Source organism: Peromyscus maniculatus, chromosome 11 (genome assembly GCF_049852395.1).
Source record: "Peromyscus maniculatus bairdii isolate BWxNUB_F1_BW_parent chromosome 11, HU_Pman_BW_mat_3.1, whole genome shotgun sequence".
Classification (NCBI taxonomy): Eukaryota; Metazoa; Chordata; class Mammalia; order Rodentia; family Cricetidae; genus Peromyscus; species Peromyscus maniculatus.
Window position 1 is genome coordinate 43,399,460 of NC_134862.1, and position 17,739 is coordinate 43,417,198.

The window sequence follows — 17,739 nt, forward strand, 5'->3', positions numbered from 1 at the left end:
ATGAAGCACAGTCCGAAGTTTCTCTCAATTCTTAGACTATATATTCCACCAAGAATACAGAGTCAGAGCATTGACACTGAAAAGCAAATTAATTAGCCGGATGTAGTGGCACATGGGCTACAACTCCAGGACTCCTGAGGACAAGGCAGAAGTTTAAAACCGGTCTAAACTTGTCTCAAAAAAAAAAAAAAAGCCCTTAAAGTTTTTACTTAATCCTTTGTAATGAAATTGTTACTCCATTAGTCAGTTTTTCTATTGTAGTCAGATTTAGGGTTTTTTTTTTTTTTTTGCACCTAATTTAATTGTTGAAATAAGTATTTTAATCAAAACTGTCGGAAAAAGCATCACCAAAAATGCCTCACTTCCTGTCACCTCATCGGCCTCCTATAGGGAACCATTTTCTTATTTTGAATTTATTATTTGTGTGTGTATGCACATAGGCAAGTATGTGCACATGCACCTCTCTCTCTCTCTCTCTCTGGTATTTTGAGACAGGGTTTCTCTGTGTAGCCCCGGCTGCCCTAGAACTTGCCTGTAGATCCTCCTGCCCCTGCCTCCCCAGTGCTGGGATTAGAGGCGTGCACCACCACGCCCAACTCACCTTTCTCTTTTTTGAGACAAGGTTTTGCTGTGCACTGTGGACTGGCCTCTCATTCACAGTACTTCTCCTGCCTCAGCCTCCCAAGTGCTGGGATTATAGGTATACACCATCATACCCAGCGTTGGCTGTGCCCTTCAGGATGGGCAGCAGGACAATTCGCAATGGTTTCTACTACAAATACACCTTGACTTGCCTTAGGCACGCATGTTTATTTGTGGGTACGCATCTTTGGGGTAATGACTCAAGCTGCTGTGTAAATGTGTATGCGGCATCTTCCCTCTGGGGGCTGTACTACTTTGTCCTCCTGACACTGGTTCTACAAACTAATGGACCTCACTGTAGCCCCTTGAGCTGAGCTTCTTTGAACCCAGGCAGAGTCCCAGACACGTCTAGCAGTCAGTACACCACCTCAGCGCCAGTGCCCACCCTAAGTGATGGCAGGAAGGCGGAGAGAAGGTGGCTTGCTGATGCCCTGCCAGTTCATTTTCCCATATCGTTGGGATTTGTGTATGAAACGTGGTGAGCCAGGAGAAGAGGGCCGGGGCTGACATGACAGGCTGAGAGAGGGCGGACTGAGAGCAGTGGCCGAGAGCTGGGGACCCAGTTCCTGGGGGCCTATGTCCTCCTCCCCTTTCCTCTCCTTTCCCTTCTCTCCCCACTCCATACTCAACAACGGACACTTCTCTGACCAGGAGCCGTCGCTCTGACTCTAACTAGTTCCTTCCTGGCTTCTCTCTTCCTTGGTTCCCACCGAGTGTACGTGGGCTGAAGTCACTTAAGGAGGAGGCAGAAGAGAGTCCTCGTCATTTCTTTTGGAACATGTTTGAAGAAAATAGATCAGTGGGACGAGAGCGGCTCATCCCAGGGAAAGAGGTGACAGAGATGCTGGGAGAGGAAGCAGAGTGTAAAACTCTCCACACAACCCCCTTGGACTCTAGGGCACACTCACGTCTATGACCTACAGAAAGGGGAAATGATACAGTCATTATGGAAAACATTGTCAGGTTCATCAAAACAGTAAAAAATAGAGCTGGAGTGTCCAGTGGCTGAGCACTTGCCTGGCAAGCAAGAGGTTCTAGGCTTGATTCCCAGCACCCTACAAACAAACAGAATTAAAAACAGAACTGCCATATGATCCAGCCATGCCACTGCTGGGTATATATGTAGAGGGAATAGAATCAACATAAAGAAGAGACATCTGCCTGCTCTGTCTATGGCAGCAGCACTATTCAAAATAGTGAAGAAATCAAAACAACCAAAGTAGCCATCAGCTGATGGACTGGTAAAGAAAATGTTATCAGCCATGAGCAGAATGGTAACCTGTCATGTGCAACAATACAGAAGGAGCTGGAGGGCACTATGCTAAGTGAAACTAGCCAGCCACAGCAAGACAAATAGCAGATGACCTCATGCGGGATCTGGAAAAGCTGATTGGTTGCCAGGCTGGGGAGGAGGGATGAAGACAGGATGATGGACACCACCTAGCTGGAGTTGAGAGGAGTAATAAATTCTGTTGTGCTATGATATGACTGGAGAAAGTGATAGCATGCTGTTCACGCCAATCTGCAAGGAAACACCTTTGAATTTTTTTTTAACCACAAGGAAATGATAAATGTTTGAGATCTGAATTGAACATTATATAGTATGTACATATATCAAAACATGGCATCTATAAATACATACTCTGTGCCAACTGAAAACAATGAGTATATTATCTATTTCCCAGAGAGAAAAAAGTGGAGAAATGCTCTTAGCCCAGTTAGATTGTATCTAGAGGGTGCCTGCCCCACCCTATCTTCCTCACCCCTCCCTCCCTCCTGGCATTAGGGATGGAGAGAATCAAAGCCCTCCGGGGTGCAGGCAGTGGGCTGGGTGGGCAGGAGTTACCTGTAGGGAAGGAACACAGATGGCCTGCCAGATATCCCTCCAAGGAAGGGCAGGCTCAGGGTGGCGCATTACCTGTAAGGTAACTGTCAAATATGCTTCTTGGGACCCTAGGCACCTCCAAATAAACATACTCCTCATCTCCTTCAGAAGTTTGGTGGATCTTAATGTGGGTGCTGGGCCAGTGGCCCAGAGCACTGAATAAAGAGCAAAGGGCCACGGGTACCGAGAGAAGTCAACTTAATAGTCTCGGGTGGCAGCTGGAGCAGCTGATAGGTGGGGGCAGGGCAGCTCCAGTCCCCTCCCTCTCCAGATCTTCCAGAAAGTGAGAGTGGGATGTAAGGCTCCCTGGCATTCCCGCTCAGCGACCTTCATTCGCACATACCACCTTACTTACGCAGATTCTGTTTAGTTTTCAGTTTGCCCCCTCCCCCACCCATAGTACCCTCATTTTGATTCTCTTCTGACATCAAAGACCACAGCAATGTGACAAATCTGACTCAGCCACTCCCTCCCACCGTTTCTGTGGTGAGCCCGCTTCCCAGAGCAAGGAGAAGCTAAAGAACGGAGGGTAAATTAGGGGCCCCTTCCTGCACCTCCCCATGCAATGGATTCTCAGGTGCAATTGCTCCACCCCTTGGGACGAGCAAGGCGGATCTGTGGGGTAAGGACTCCTGTCTTGAAGCCTCTGATGAGTTTGCTCTCCATGGACCCACATGGTGGAAAAAGAGAACACATTGTCCTCTGACCTCCAGATGTTGTCCCCCAATAAATATTTTTTTTTTAAATTTAAATTGCCCGGTTCTTCCCGTGTAAGTGTTGACAGAGTGCCTCTATTTGTCCCGGCTGTGCTAGAAGCCGGGAATCCGAGGGACGAGGCAAGCTAAGCCCCTTCAACTTGACCTTGGATCCAAGGATCCAGGGACACAGAGATGGGAAACAGGAGGGTAAGGGACTGAGGCACCGGCAGGGGCCGGAAGGCTGGAAGCCTCTGCTCCCTCTAAGCCATGTCTCCTCTGAGTACTCAGACTAGAGCAAAGCCAGCCAGGAGGGTGGAGCCGGGCTGCTGAGAGGCTGGCGGCAGGGCAGGTCACAGAGGCTGCTAGATGGGAGGGGGTCTAGATTCTACTGCAGTATTCCCAGCCCTGCGGGTCTCACAGCTGGGAGAGGTGGGGGCACAGCTGGCTGAAAAGCAGTCTCCCCAGCTGCCCAAGACCCAGCCAGGACTCAGGGCCATTAGAGCAAGGCACCCTAGTGCGTGCTAAGCCGGCACCTCACAAAGCAGCCATCCTTAATCTACCAGTATCTGCTCCCGGGATTCCCTGCTCCCCTTCTTGTAGAAGAAAAGCATCAGTTCTTCTTGTGGTCGGTCAGACCACAGGTAGGGTAGAGTGCTGAGGGGCACAAGCCTGATCCATCACCAAACACCTCCAAAGGAAAGCTCGAGCTGGCTGGCGGCTTGCCCGGCTACCTTTTAAACTATTTCTTTCCTAGGGTCTCAATCGAGGCTTTCCTCATAGCCTCGGAAGATAACTTAGCTAGCCTGCCCACATCATAGGGTCCTCTTTTGAGATTCTCCTCTCCCTTAGCCCTCTTTCCATGATGATCCCAGCCTGGAATAACCCAGAGTAAGGGGGCTACAGACAAGGGGGAAGAGCCAGAAACAGGGGGGTGCTCATATGGGTGGGTAGGGGTGTTAAGCATGGAGGGAGTGGATCTGAAGACTCCTTGCCAGACCCTGAACTGGAGGAGAAGATGGCCTGCGGATTGGGAATTTGTTTGCCCCCCCCCTCCTTCCCTCTCTCAGCATCACAGCAGCTGCTGATTTCTTCACCTGACACCCCAACTACCCAGCCTGGCCAGCGCAGGCCGGCATCAGGTCTGGAGGGGATTGCCAGTCCTGCAGGAGTAACCAGGAAGGAGATGCCTCCGGTCAGGGCGGGCGTGCTCTATCTGCTCCCAGGATTTTTTGGGCCCCTCCTCCCATCCCCCCACCCCCGAGCTGGAAAGAAGTAGGCACTCTTCTAGAGGTGGACCAGAGCAGAAGTCTGGACTCATCTCAGGGAAAGATACCAGCCACCACCCCACTACCAAAACAAGGAGAGAAGAAAAAGAGGGGGGGCAATCCCAGCCTTAGTGTCTCTCACTTACGGAGATCTGTTCAGGGACCCTCCTCAAGATGCCAGAGGCCCAAGCCAGCCAGCCCCACAGCCTGGGGCTTGAAACTGCAAACTTTTCAGTGGGCCCCTTCTCCTTCCTTCCCTGCAGAAGCAGGGATGCGTGGGGCGGTGCCCTCAGAGACACTCATACAGTTGGTTCTGGACGCTTACACTCACTCAAACAACAGCAGTGAGAGGGAACTCCCAGCTTTTTCCACAGCTAATTATAGACGTCAAAGTCTGAGGATGTTTTGTAAGCCGCAGAGAGAAACTGCTGAGGTTTCTGTGCAAAGCCAGAGAAATGTAATTTGTGCACTCCGGGTCTCACCCTCCAACTTCTCCTAGCCTATCTCCACCTCACACCCCCAGTGTGCCCCCTCCTTGGCTCTGAGGCCTTCCTTCCCGCTGAAGATTTATTTGGTTCTATTTTTCCCATCTCTCTTTGGGGCTTTCGAGAAAGGGAACAGACGCGGAAAATATTTTTTTCCGCAACAGTTTTCCATTCTGCAGCTGGTTCCCAAGCCAAGGGGGAGGGGGGAGAGCAGGAGCGGATGGGGGTCGGCTGGAATAAATACTTGTTCCAAGAGCTTAATTTGGGTGAGAAAAAGGCAGTCCCTCCATTTCCCCACCCATCCCAGGATCCAGAGAAAAACGCAAAGAAATCACTTGTTTGATTATGTGATTCTTCAGAACCCAGGGAAGAAACAGAGTGTTGAAGAAATCATTCTCATTTTCTCCCCCCACCTCTCTCTCCTATTCCACCACCCCACCCTCCCAGAATTTGCGAGCAGGAGGAAATTCGGGTACTTTGAGAAGCCATGGAGAGGAAAGAAAGAAACAAAGTTTGCAAATCCCGGAGTCAATTCATTCTCTGCAAACCTACCTCTCTTTCTAGCAAAGATTCAGGTGTCTCCAAGCGGGACTCTCCCTCCGCGTTTCCATGGACCGAGGAGGGTGGGGTGACCACCCACCGCTCTCCCCAGAGTGGCAAACCACCTAGTGATGCCGGCTTGGAGCTACAGCTTGGAGCTACAGCTGGGGGAGTGGGCAGGGTCTTCTTCCCCAGCCCTTCCACGCGAAGGACCTTCCTGGAAGAAAATGGGTGCAGGGAGCTGGGCGGGTGTCCGACCTCGCCGTCTTCGGAGGGATGGTCCCCCAGGAAGTTCGTGCCCCCACCCCACCCCCAGCCTAGGACGGTCTCAACAGCGGAGCTGCCTTAAGAAAATGCTTGTCATGGCAACAGCTCCAGCCAACTCCGGCCAGACTGGGGCTCCCCAGCTCTCCCCCAGCAGAGCGGGAGGAGAAAGGGGCGGAGCGCGAGCCGGCGGGGGTGGGGCTTGGCGGGAGGCCAAAGCATTGCTCAGCTCTTAAGGTGGCCCGAGTGCAAGACGCGGCGGGATGATGCTCCTTGGTCGGTCTTAAGGCGGAATGGGGGAGGCTAGGGGGAATCCTCTGCCCTCTTGGCTTTCCCCCAGCTCTGGTTCTTACTTGTTGAAAGGAGAGCAGAGCAAGGGTGGGTATGGGTGGAGGTGGGAGTGGATGTGGGCAGCGGTCTTCAACCGTTGCTGTGTGGAGGGGAAATAAAGGAAGCGTCTGCAAGCCTTTCTGCTTCCTGCTGCTCCTCCAGACCTCTCAATCTCATGCTGATTTACACTCAGGACCAAGAAACCTCAGGAGGCTCTGGGCACCTAGTGACCCCGTCTGAACTGGGGGTTCACCGGCAAAGAAGAAGCAATTGCTCAGGGTGCCCATACACATATGTGCCCCCTCACCCTTCAGGCGCAGGCCACATCTTGTTCTCTCTTGCTTGTGCATCCAACCAAAGGCATGTCCACGGGGCACAGAACGGCTGCTTGCCTGTGTGTGGGCTGTACACCCAAGCCTTTGCATCTACGATATCGCTTCTAGCCCTACTGGCAGTCTCAAAAGGTACTCATTACTGTCTTTGTTTCACGGTTGAGGAAATTAAAGATTGAGTGACTTGCTCAAGGTTACTGGTTGTCTGGTTAATGACAGCCAGGATTCAAGGGCAAGCCAGACCCATCCCAGAGCCTGTGTGCTTTTCTACCCCTGTGTCATACGGTGCCACACATTTCCATTCTAGACTGTACGCACGGAGACACCCGTACACACTTAGACACAGCCTATAAACTGTTAATCACACCCCCGTGCCACACACCCACCAGCATTGTGCAACAGTGCCACCCATAGCTTTCGCATGGAACCTTACGGCTTTCAAGTACAAACATGCACCATCAGCTGGCTCACACAACATGTCTTCATTGACTGATACATTCCCACACCTTCCTCAGCACGCATACTCGCTCACGTCGATATGCTCCTGGGAGGCAGGCTAGTGTAACTTCACAGGTTATCATAAACTGTATCCTGGGAAGAAGGGGATTATCACAGTTTCCCCCACCTATTTAACAGAGCTTCAAAAATACTCCCATACCTAGCCAGGCGTGGCGGGGTACACCTGTAATCCTAGCAGTCAGAAGGCTGAGGCCGGAGGACGGTTAGGAGTTTGAAGCCAATCTGGGCTACACAGTGAGAGCCAGGCCAGCTATAACTACACTGCCAACAAGAGCCTGTCTCCAACAAATGAACAGATAAACCCCAAACGAACTCCATACCTCACGTCATTACCTGTGCTTCTTGGTCCCTTTCTGCCCCGGGATGCAGAGGCTTGTGTGCAGAAGAAACGAAGTCTTGAAGAAGACCAAGATCCCTTCCCTACTTCCTATCATTTAGTCCTTCCTTTTTTACTTCCTAATTCCATCGATTCCTTTTTGTTTGCTTTGTGTTTTTGGGGACAGAGTCTCATGAATTCCAGGCTGGACTCAAACTCACGAAGTAGCTGAGGCTGGCCTTCAGCCTCCTATCCCTACTGCCTGTTGCCGGGATCATATGCACGTACGACCACTCCTAACATATTTCACCTTTTCTCAATAACTCATCTACATCCTATTTATGAGGTAGGGAGAAGTAAAACCAGCAAAAGTAAAGGAATTATTTAGAGTAGCTGGGCTCAGAACCCGGGAGTTTCCTCTTTGTAGAAGAGATCACCTGCCACCTGTCTAACGTGGAAACAAGATCCATAATCAGCCGGTGCCCATGCTGGCACCTTTCCTCCTGAGACCCACCCAGTTGCAAAGTAAGGGGAGAATCGAGAATCATCCTCTGCTGAAAGAAACCAAGAATTATTTCCTAGACAGTTCTTCCTGGGGTTCTAGCTCTCACACTTGAGGCACTTAGAAGACACCAAAGGTGACATCACTCTCCTCTGTCCCCAGACCTCCAGCTCCTCTGGTCTCCCTCCCATGCCTAGGCAATTCACTGAAAGACAGAGGGTATCTTATTAGATGTGGTAGGTCCTACCAAAACGTCAACTGCAGAAGCCCACATTAGTTGTTGGGGAGGACGTGGGAAAGGAAGGGAGAGGAGTCAGCTGGCCAGAGCCTCAGAGTTAATAGCTTGTCAGGGCTCCCTGCCGGATGGCAACAGTTTGACATTTCAGTGTCCAAGCGAGTGGCAGTTGCATCTTTATCATGAGGAAGCCCGTCTCTGAAATGGCTCTTTAAACATATGAAAGCATATTTTCAGCTTTCAGCAGCAGCAGTAGGTGGAGGAGGTATTGCCTAACTGTTTGGTAAACGTGTCACGGGGGGAATAACAGTTTAGACCTAGGTGTGGTCCTAGTAAAGGAGAAGTGTACTTTGGCTGTGTCTGGCCTATGGGGGGCTATGGATGATGCCTGGTCATAGGTGGCTAGTACGAAAAAAAAAGCAAGATCCTCTCCTAAAGGTTTCTGGTTTGTATGGAGACAGGCTGTGGGCATGGTGGAAGAGATGCTGTTAGGGAAGGAGACTCTGCTGTCCCCACCCCAGGCTGGCGGGCCAGGGTGCTGATGTCAACAGCGGCTGTAGGTCCTTCTCTTGAAGCAGGGCTCTCCTGGCTAGGCTTGTGGGCTGAGAGAAAAGGAGCCCACCTCTTCCTCTCCTTCTCACTTCTTTTCCAGTTGACCCTGGGAAGCCCCAGCCTGAATTCTGTGGCTGACCCAGCCACTGGAGCCTGAGTTCTGTGGCTGACCCAGGTACTGTGGCCTGAGTTCTGTGGCTGACCCAGCCACTGGAGCCTGAGTTCTGTGGCTGACCCAGCCACTGGAGCCTGAGTTCTGTGGCTGACCCAGGTACTGTGGCCTGAGTTCTGTGGCTGACCCAGGTACTGTGGCCTGAGTTCTGTGGCTGACCCAGGTACTGTGGCCTGAGTTCTGTGGCTGACCCAGGTACTGTGGCCTGAGTTCTGTGGCTGACCCAGGTACTGTGGCCTGAGTTCTGTGGCTGACCCAGGTACTGTGGCCTGAGTTCTGTGGCTGACCCAGGTACTGTGGCCTGAGTTCTGTGGCTGACCCAGGTACTGTGGCCTGAGTTCTGTGGCTGACCCAGGTACTGTGGCCTGAGTTCTGTGGCTGACCCAGGTACTGTGGCCTGAGTTCTGTGGCTGACCCAGGTACTGCGGCCTGAGTTCTGTGGCTGACCCAGCCACTGCAGCCTGAGTTCTGTGGCTGACCCAGGTACTGCGGCCTGAGTTCTGTGGCTGACCCAGGTACTGTGGCCTGAGTTCTGTGGCTGACCCAGGTACTGTGGCCTGAGTTCTGTGGCTGACCCAGGTACTGTGGCCTGAGTTCTGTGGCTGACCCAGGTACTGTGGCCTGAGTTCTGTGGCTGACCCAGGTACTGTGGCCTGAGTTCTGTGGCTGACCCAGGTACTGTGGCCTGAGTTCTGTGGCTGACCCAGGTACTGTGGCCTGAGTTCTGTGGCTGACCCAGGTACTGTGGCCTGAGTTCTGTGGCTGACCCAGCCACTGGAGCCTGAGTTCTGTGGCTGACCCAGCCACTGGAGCCTGAGTTCTGTGGCTGACCCAGCCACTGGAGCCTGAGTTCTGTGGCTGACCCAGGTACTGTGGCCTGAGTTCTGTGGCTGACCCAGGTACTGTGGCCTGAGTTCTGTGGCTGACCCAGGTACTGTGGCCTGAGTTCTGTGGCTGACCCAGGTACTGTGGCCTGAGTTCTGTGGCTGACCCAGCCACTGCAGCCTGAGTTCTGTGGCTGACCCAGGTACTGTGGCCTGAGTTCTGTGGCTGACCCAGGTACTGTGGCCTGAGTTCTGTGGCTGACCCAGGTACTGTGGCCTGAGTTCTGTGGCTGACCCAGCCACTGGAGCCTGAGTTCTGTGGCTGACCCAGGTACTGTGGCCTGAGTTCTGTGGCTGACCCAGCCACTGTGGCATGAGTTCTGTGGCTGACCCAGCCTCTGCAGCCTGTGTTTTCTAGAAACCTAGAAGCCTTGGTGTCTTATTTCTTCCAGCTGCAGGTCTGAGGTCTAGAATGGGTAAAAATAAATCTACCCATAAAAATAACCACGAGATGTTGGAAAGTGGAGTGGCCTCTCCGGGGCAAGGGGTGGAGCATCGCCCTCGCTCTTCATAGTCGGGCTGTTCTCATCCCTCAGCTGAAGAGAGTGGAGCTAATGACCTCACCTTAGGAGCTTCACAGAATGTTACTTTGCCTCTTGAGAGCTCAGTCTTGGGTTCTCCCAGACCCCCCTCACCATTCCCCTGCATCTCTTGAATGCAGGCTGTATCACTGCTATTTGGATATCTGTGGTAACCATCCTCCCTACACCCAGATGCAGGGTTCTTCTTAGAAAGAAAAATCTATCTAGAATCCAGCATTTAGTTCTTTGTGTCTCTGTGTGCGTGTAAGAGAGAGAATTATATGTGCTCAGGTATGCAGGGGTACATACACACAGAGGTGTAAGGAGGGCGTCTGGTACCTTCCTCATTCTCCGCCTAACTCCTCCAAGGCAGGGCCCTCCCTAGACCTAGCACTCACATCTTTTGGCTAGGCTGGCAGCTGGCAAGCTTTATGGAGCCTGCCTCCCTCACCCCAGCACTGGGGTTACAGGGCAATCCTAGACTACATCTGACTTGTTACATGGGCGCTAGGGTGGGAACTGGGGGGTCAGGGTTGCACAGTAAGTACTCTTCACCACCAGGTCATCTCTCCAGCATCAAGGCTGCTTCAAGATGTTCTTTCTTCTCAATATTAACACGAGAATTGTCATTTCATTAGTGTCCCTCATGAGCCACGCTTAGCCAATCACATTCTTCCCCGAGACTTTTAAAATTACCTTTATTCGTGTGTATGTGCATGGGCACATATGTGCCCCAGTGCATGTGTGGAGGTCAGAGGACAACGTAGAAGACTCTGCTTTCTCCTGCCATCGTGTGGGAGTCGAAATGAATTCAGGTGTCAGGCTTGGCAACAAGAGCCCTTAGCCACTGAACCGTTTTGCTGGCTTTCTTCCCTGAGATGTTTGAATGTAAGATCAAAAGAAAGAGAACAAGGCTCAATTCATCAGCGAACATGGCGCATCCCCAGACTCTGGGAGTGCCAGGAGGCCTTGCTCCCTGTCACGTGGAAGAAGCCCACCAATAGGAAGAGAAACAGGCAAAGAAGAAAGCTGAAGAGTGAGTGCTGGCCTCCCCACAGCCCTCAGAAATCCGAGCTGGGAGGTAGTGGTGCCTGCCTTTGATCTCAGCACCTGGGGGTGGGAGGGGTGAGGGGGTGGGAGGCAGAGGCAGGTGGATCTCTGGGATCCAGGCCAGCCTGGTCTATGGAGTTCCAGGACAGCCGGGGCCACACAGAGAAACCCTGTCTCAAAAACAAACAAAAAAACAAAGCAAAATCAGGGGCAGGAGGATCATGAGTTCAAGGCTAGCCTAGACTACATGACAAATTCAAAGTCAGCCAGAACCATGGAAACCTCATCTCAAAAATAAACAAAACAAAACCCAACAACATACACAAAAGGAGATCCGAGGCTACTGAGTCGGTGGTATCTCCCACATTATCACACCCTTCCTTTCCTACAGATAAGTTCCACGGCTTACTGTCCAGATGCAGTTATGTGAAACTGAGATGTTTAGTCACTTGTGCTAATACAGAAACACAATCTAGAAACCCTTTGAGGCGGCGCCTCCATTTTGATACATTCACCCATTCACCACATTTGTTCCTTCAGTGAGTATTATTGAATACCTCCAGCCCAATGGAGTACACACACAGTGAATGCATACTGTTTTAGCATCTACTAGACTCAGAGATGACAGGAGGAGGGAAGATGTGTTTGTAACATGAACAGTTACAGTAGAGGAGGCTATGGTTGTTTTTTTTTTTTTTTTTTAAATACATTTACTGGGTGTGTATTATGTGTTGGGTGGGCCATGAGAACACTTGCATGGAAATTCCAAGGATTAATTTGCTTTTGATGGGACTACTGGATGGGGGCAGGGACGGAGACTTTAGAAGTATACAGAAAAGCTTTAGGCTGTTTGGGATAGGACTAGGGTGAGGCTGAACAGTGAAGGTGGCAAGAAACACAGGTTCTAAAGTAGAAAGAACAGAGTGAAGGGTGAGAAGACGGTTTTTGTCTAGTGTACAACAGGCCCCGAGCAGCATCAGTGTGTCTCTGTCTGACCTACAGACTATGATCGCAGGATGTAGGGTGGATGGGGCACCCACAGGGCACAGTGTTAACTGCTGGGCATTTTCATAGAGCAAAGTTACATATGTTAAATAAAACTGTTTTGGACTGAATTCCCTCATTGAGCCTTAACAGACCAGATCGAAAATCAAAATGGAGTCACCCACGCTAAAGTCCCCAGTTGCCAACAACTCAATCATTGCCAGACCCTCTAAAGAAGTCAAGGGAGAGGCTGGGTGTGCTGTACATACACCAGGCATTAGGGGTGGGGGCAGGAGAATCAGGAGTTCAAGATCATCCTTTGCTATACATTAAATTCAAGGCCAGCCGGGCTACATGAGACCTTCTCTCAAAAATATAGAGAGGCAATGCCAATGCTATGGTAATTAAGTAATTTAAATCTTGTCCTAGCTAGAGTTACCATTGCTGTGGTGAAACACCATGACCAAAAACATGTTGGGGAGGAAAGGGTTTATTTAACTTACCCTTCCACGCCCCTAGTCCATCACTGAGGGAAGTCGGGACAGGAGCTCAAGCAGGGCAGGAACCTGGAGGCAGGAGCCGATGCAGAGGCCATGGAGGGGTGCTGCTTACTGGCTTGCTTTCCTGTGGCTTGCTCAGCCTGCTTTCTTAAAGAACCCAGGACTAACAGCCCAGGGGTGGCCCCACCCACAATGGGCTAGGTGGGCCCTCCCCAATCAATCACTAATTAATAAGATGCCCTATAGGCCGATGTTATGGAGGCATTTTCTTGATTGAGGCTCCCTCCTTTAAGATGACTTTAGCTTGTGTTGAATTGAAGTCAGACGAGCCAGCACAAATCCTTCTGTGAACAAGTTAACTTGTGAGTTATTTTTCTGTTGTTCTGTCTCTGTTGGCTGACTGGCAAGCAAGGTAACTTTGGAAAATTTCTTACTCTTTGCTTTGACTTTTGTCAGCCTTCCTCTGCCTATAAAACTCACCTCCTCGGGATAGATTGGTGGAACATTTATTTTACTTTACAGAATGAAACATTGCCCGATTCCGGAATTGAAAATAAAGTCCATCAGAATCTCTCAGCTCGCCTCTGATCTAGTTGCAGAGACACTACAGGTAAAATCAGGAGGAAGTTTTTGGTTAAGTCTAAAACTTGGCCTGGGTTGAAAAGCTCTGGGAAAGCTTTATGCAGGAGAAATGGAAAGGAGACCGGAAATTCCCAAGGAGCTTCCTTAGACCTGCCTGCTCCTCCTGCTCAACTTGGAGATTCTTCTTGCTTTTGTTTTTGCTCCCACTATGAGGCCCTGGCTGGCCTGGAATGAACAGCAGCAATCTTCCCGCTTCAGCTTCTTGGGTGATGGGATTCCAGGTGTTCACCGGGATACCCAGCCTAACGCTTCGCTTTTCTTTCTACCGTCCTGTAGAATGAACCCGGTGCAGGCTGGAGACAGGACAGTGTTTAACCAGGTGTCACTAACCTATGTCCTGTGTCTGTTCTTGCCATACATCGTCAGAGCAAAGGGATTTGATGAGGAGGAAACCAGGACTGGAAGACCACTCGAGATGCTAATTTAACCTCAGCCAGGTCCAAAAGGCAGGGGACACCAGTGAGCATCAGCTAGAAGCCCAGGAAACGCTGGGCACACACACCACGCATAAGACTGGAGAGCTTGGCCTGAGCCAAGGTGGCAGGAGTCGAGGGAAGGCTGCATAACTAGATGGGAACTCAGATAGACAGAGTGCACCCTCCAAGCCATCTTCATCCATCGACAAAGCAAGTCCACGTGAAGATGGCGTCAGGAGCCAAGTAGGGAAGGCTGTACTCATGGAAGACAGCAGTGGCTTCTGCTTATGGGCAAAGACGATAAGGATGGGCAGTTCTGGTTGTGCTCATATGAGAAATGAGCGGCAGCCCAGCAAATGCAGCTTCCAGATAGGCGGCTTCACCACTGGCATCTTGCTGGGTCCTCCACAGGGGGCCTGGCTTCCAGCTTGCCCTTTAGCGTGTGTGGGTGGCCATCTACACTCCACCACAAGCAACAATTTCATTTTCCCACTTCCTGGGATTCCTGTGGAGAGAATTGGAGGGGGCAGCCTCTACCGAGATCGTTGGAAAGCAAGTGTGTCTCAACAAGGGTGGGATGTGGAATTCAAGCAAAGGACATTTCCTCTGCTGGCTTAGGGAGCTGGTCTAAGAGAACCACCTAGAGCAGTGGTTCTCAGCCTTCCTAATGCTGTGACCCTTTAATACAGTTCCTCAAACCATGGTGACCCCCAACCATTAAATTATTTTTCTTACTACTTTATAATAGTGGTTTTGCTACTGTTATGAACAGTAATATAAATACCTGTGTTTTCCGATGGTCTTAGGGGACCCATCAACAGGTTTTGACACATGGGTTGAGAAACTTTGACCTAGACAGAGTCATCTGGAAGCCCTCTGGGGCTCATTGTGTTTGCTGGCTTTTCTCCTTTTGGTTACATTGCTGGTTTCATGCTCTGATTATGGCAGTGTTGAAGTGGGCGTGCCAAGTCCCATTTTACTGGGATCAGTGTCCTGATAGATAAATACAGGCAGGGGACAGAGCTGGTCAGGGTGGGGGTAGGTGGTGGTGGGGTAGGTTTCACAGGAGAATCCTGAGCTGGGCCATGTGTTCTGGAAGGGAAGGAATTGTCTTTTTCTTTCTCTGATGCCAGTGGTATAACATCTAAGACATTTGGTGCGTCTGTGGAATAAAGACAGACTTTAGTTCCTTTTCATTGATAGGTTTATCTATTTTGCAAGTTTCAGGCAGGGTCTTGCGATGAACCCTAGTCTGCCTTCTAACTTGTAATATCCTTGTCTTCACCCCCCCCCCACCCCCCAAGCTGGCTTTACAGGAATGTGTCACCGTGCTGCTTGGAAGACCTAAGAGGTAAGGGGCAGGGGTATCTTTCTGAGTCAAGGCCTGGGATGATATGCAGACTTGCTCGATTTTCTTGGGAAATATTGCTGTTAGAATTTCATTCTGGTTCAATTGTTCTGGAAGCTCCATTGGTTCGGTTTTAATTTCACTTTGAACTTATTAACTCGGTTTTTGTTTTGTTGGCTCTCTCCTCCTCTAAACTCTAGTTTGGTTCATGATTTGTTTTTTCTAACAAAATATTTGTCTCTCATTTGTTTTAGACTGCAACAAATTAGTGCCATTTAAAAATAGTTTTCATTTAATGGCTGTGATCAGTGGAGCTAAGGAAGTGATGCGTAGGGGAGGGAACATGTGACGAGCTTGCATTTAATTTTTAATCCTTATTAGTGTCAGCAACGCCCTACGTGCTCATTAAGTCTCAAATGAAGATCAAAGGGAGCCCAGGGGAAGCTTCCTTCCGGCTCCCAGGCTAGACAGGAAGCATTTGCTACCTGTCCTCCATCACACTCTGACCCAGAGGCTTGAAAAGACGTCTGTGTTCTTTGTAGTTTGCAAAGGGTTTCTTCCTCCCTCCCTCCCCTCCCTCTCTCCCTCCTTCTCTCCCTCCCCTCCCTCCCTCCTTCATTTCTATCTTTGTGTGTATGACATGCATGCGTGTGTGTGTGTGTGTGTATGTGTGTGTATTCATGCGTGAGTATGGACACTCTTGTGCCACAGCACACAAGCAGAGGTCTGAGGAGTACCTCTGGTGCCCTGCCCCCACACCACCTTCCATCTGAATTGAGATAGGGCCTCCTTGTTCTTTGGCTGTTGAGTATGCAGGCTGGCTGGCCCACAAACTTCTGGATGGGCTCCTGTTTTGCTTTCTGTGTTTCGTTTATTTGTTTGTTTGTTTGTTTGTTTTAGATGTGTTTATTTCATTTTTTGTGTGTGAGTGTTTTACTTGCATGTATGTCTGGGCACAATATGCATGCCTAGAGTCCCAGGAAGTCAGAAGAGGTTGTGGGATCCCCTCAAACTGGAGTTAAGAGTTAAGGATGGTTGTGACCCACCATGTGCTGTTTATTTACATAGTTGGTTTCGGCTTTTATTGAGGCATGGTGTTGCTCTGAAGCCTAGGTGCCCTGCAGTTCCTAATCCTCCTGACTCAGCCTCCTGAGTGCTGGTATTATAGGTGGGCACTACCTGCCCAGCCAGCATGGATAATCTCTAGACAGAAATGTAATCCTTGGAGTTCTAGACGCTGGGAAGTCATTGTGTTTACAGACTCAGTGTCCAGTGAGCACCCACTCTGACTTCTGAGATGGTTCCTGCTTGCTGCCATCACACGAGTGCCCTCAGTGGTGGGGATTGAACCCAGGGCCAGATACATGCCAGGCCCTGCTCCCACTAAGTGCCAATCTCATCCCAGGCTCTGTCTTTAATCAGGGCACCAGTTACCTCCTGGGCTCCAGAGATTAGGTGTAGGTTTGGGAGGAAAACAGACATTCAGACCATAGTTTCTCACATGAACAGAAATACTTAAAACAAAAAACTCAAGCTTATCACTTCCTGCCTGCTGCCTGCTCATCTCTGTCCTCAACTCCTCTGGGTATCTGCTAACCTTTGGGGGATGGAGGTATCCTGAGCTTGTGGGAAATTACTTGGTCCCTACCCCTGACTCAAACCAGAATTAACTACACGTGGCTCACAAATTGAAGACTCCTTGCAGAGAGAGAACAATTCCCACTTTGTTTTAAGACACGATCTCATGTAGCTCAAACTGACTTCTAACTCTCTATGTTGTTGAGGATGGCCTTCACCTCCAGATCTTCCTGCTGCCTCCTCCTGAGCACTAAAATTCCAGACATGTGCCATCAGGCCCAGCCTGAGGGAGGCAAATTCTTTAGAGGGTCTACCAGGTATGCCCAACCTTCAGCCACAGGCTACACATAGAGCAGCATGTCATAAAGGATAGGCATGAATGCATCCCAATCCAAGATCCTAAACTTACTTAAAACATTATGAAATCTCTCTCTCCCTCTCTTAACTCAAGTGTGTGGCTCTGCAGCGTGAACTTCGCAGATGACACTGTGTCACAATGTCCAGACATTGGGCACACCTGACTCACTTTGTGTTTTTCATTGCAGATTCATCCAAGAACCTGCCAGAAACAAGAGGGCACTCATAACACTTCTGTAGGCTTTCCCCCTTCTCTAGACTTCCATCAGTGGCCTAGGGTCTACTTCAGAGACCTCTTCATCTCTTAGAGGTACATGTGGCAGTGAGAGAGTGCCCCAAAGCCACAGAGGCAAGGATTGATTGCTCTGGTGACTTGCTCCTACCAGATACCATCACCGGCCTCCTTGCTTTGTTCTGGGTTTGGTGGTTGGGAACAGGGAGAGAGTTGTAGAAAGGAGACGCTATTTTTATTTGAGCCTGTGGAGGAACGTGGTTTACCTGAGGAATGTAGGTGGCTACAGGGCTCTGTTCCTGCTTTGCTGAGTATCCTTTGACAAAGTGGTCAGCTCCCCTGGGCCTCTCTGGCTGGGTTCCCCCACCTGTGGCACCACAGCAAGGGAGGGGATGTCCTGGGCTACCTTTTCTGGTGGTGTGAGACTTGACTAATTAGCTTGAGGGAAAGCCAAGGGCAGTGCCTTGAGCCAGCATCGTTGGGATTGGTT

General features: G+C 50.4%; 1 protein-coding gene across 3 annotated transcripts in view; it reads right to left on the reverse strand.

The window, feature by feature from the left end:
- The window catches only part of Atp2b4 (ATPase plasma membrane Ca2+ transporting 4), a 104,564-nt gene extending 98,663 nt beyond the window's left edge, over nt 1-5,901 (reverse strand). For all 3 annotated transcript variants that reach the window (XM_006993217.4, XM_015986746.3, XM_006993216.4), the window contains exon 1: nt 5,528-5,901. The gene's annotated coding sequence lies outside the window, so the exon portion shown is untranslated. The remainder of the gene's footprint in view (nt 1-5,527) is intronic.
- Nucleotides 5,902-17,739: the final 11,838 nt, after the last annotated feature.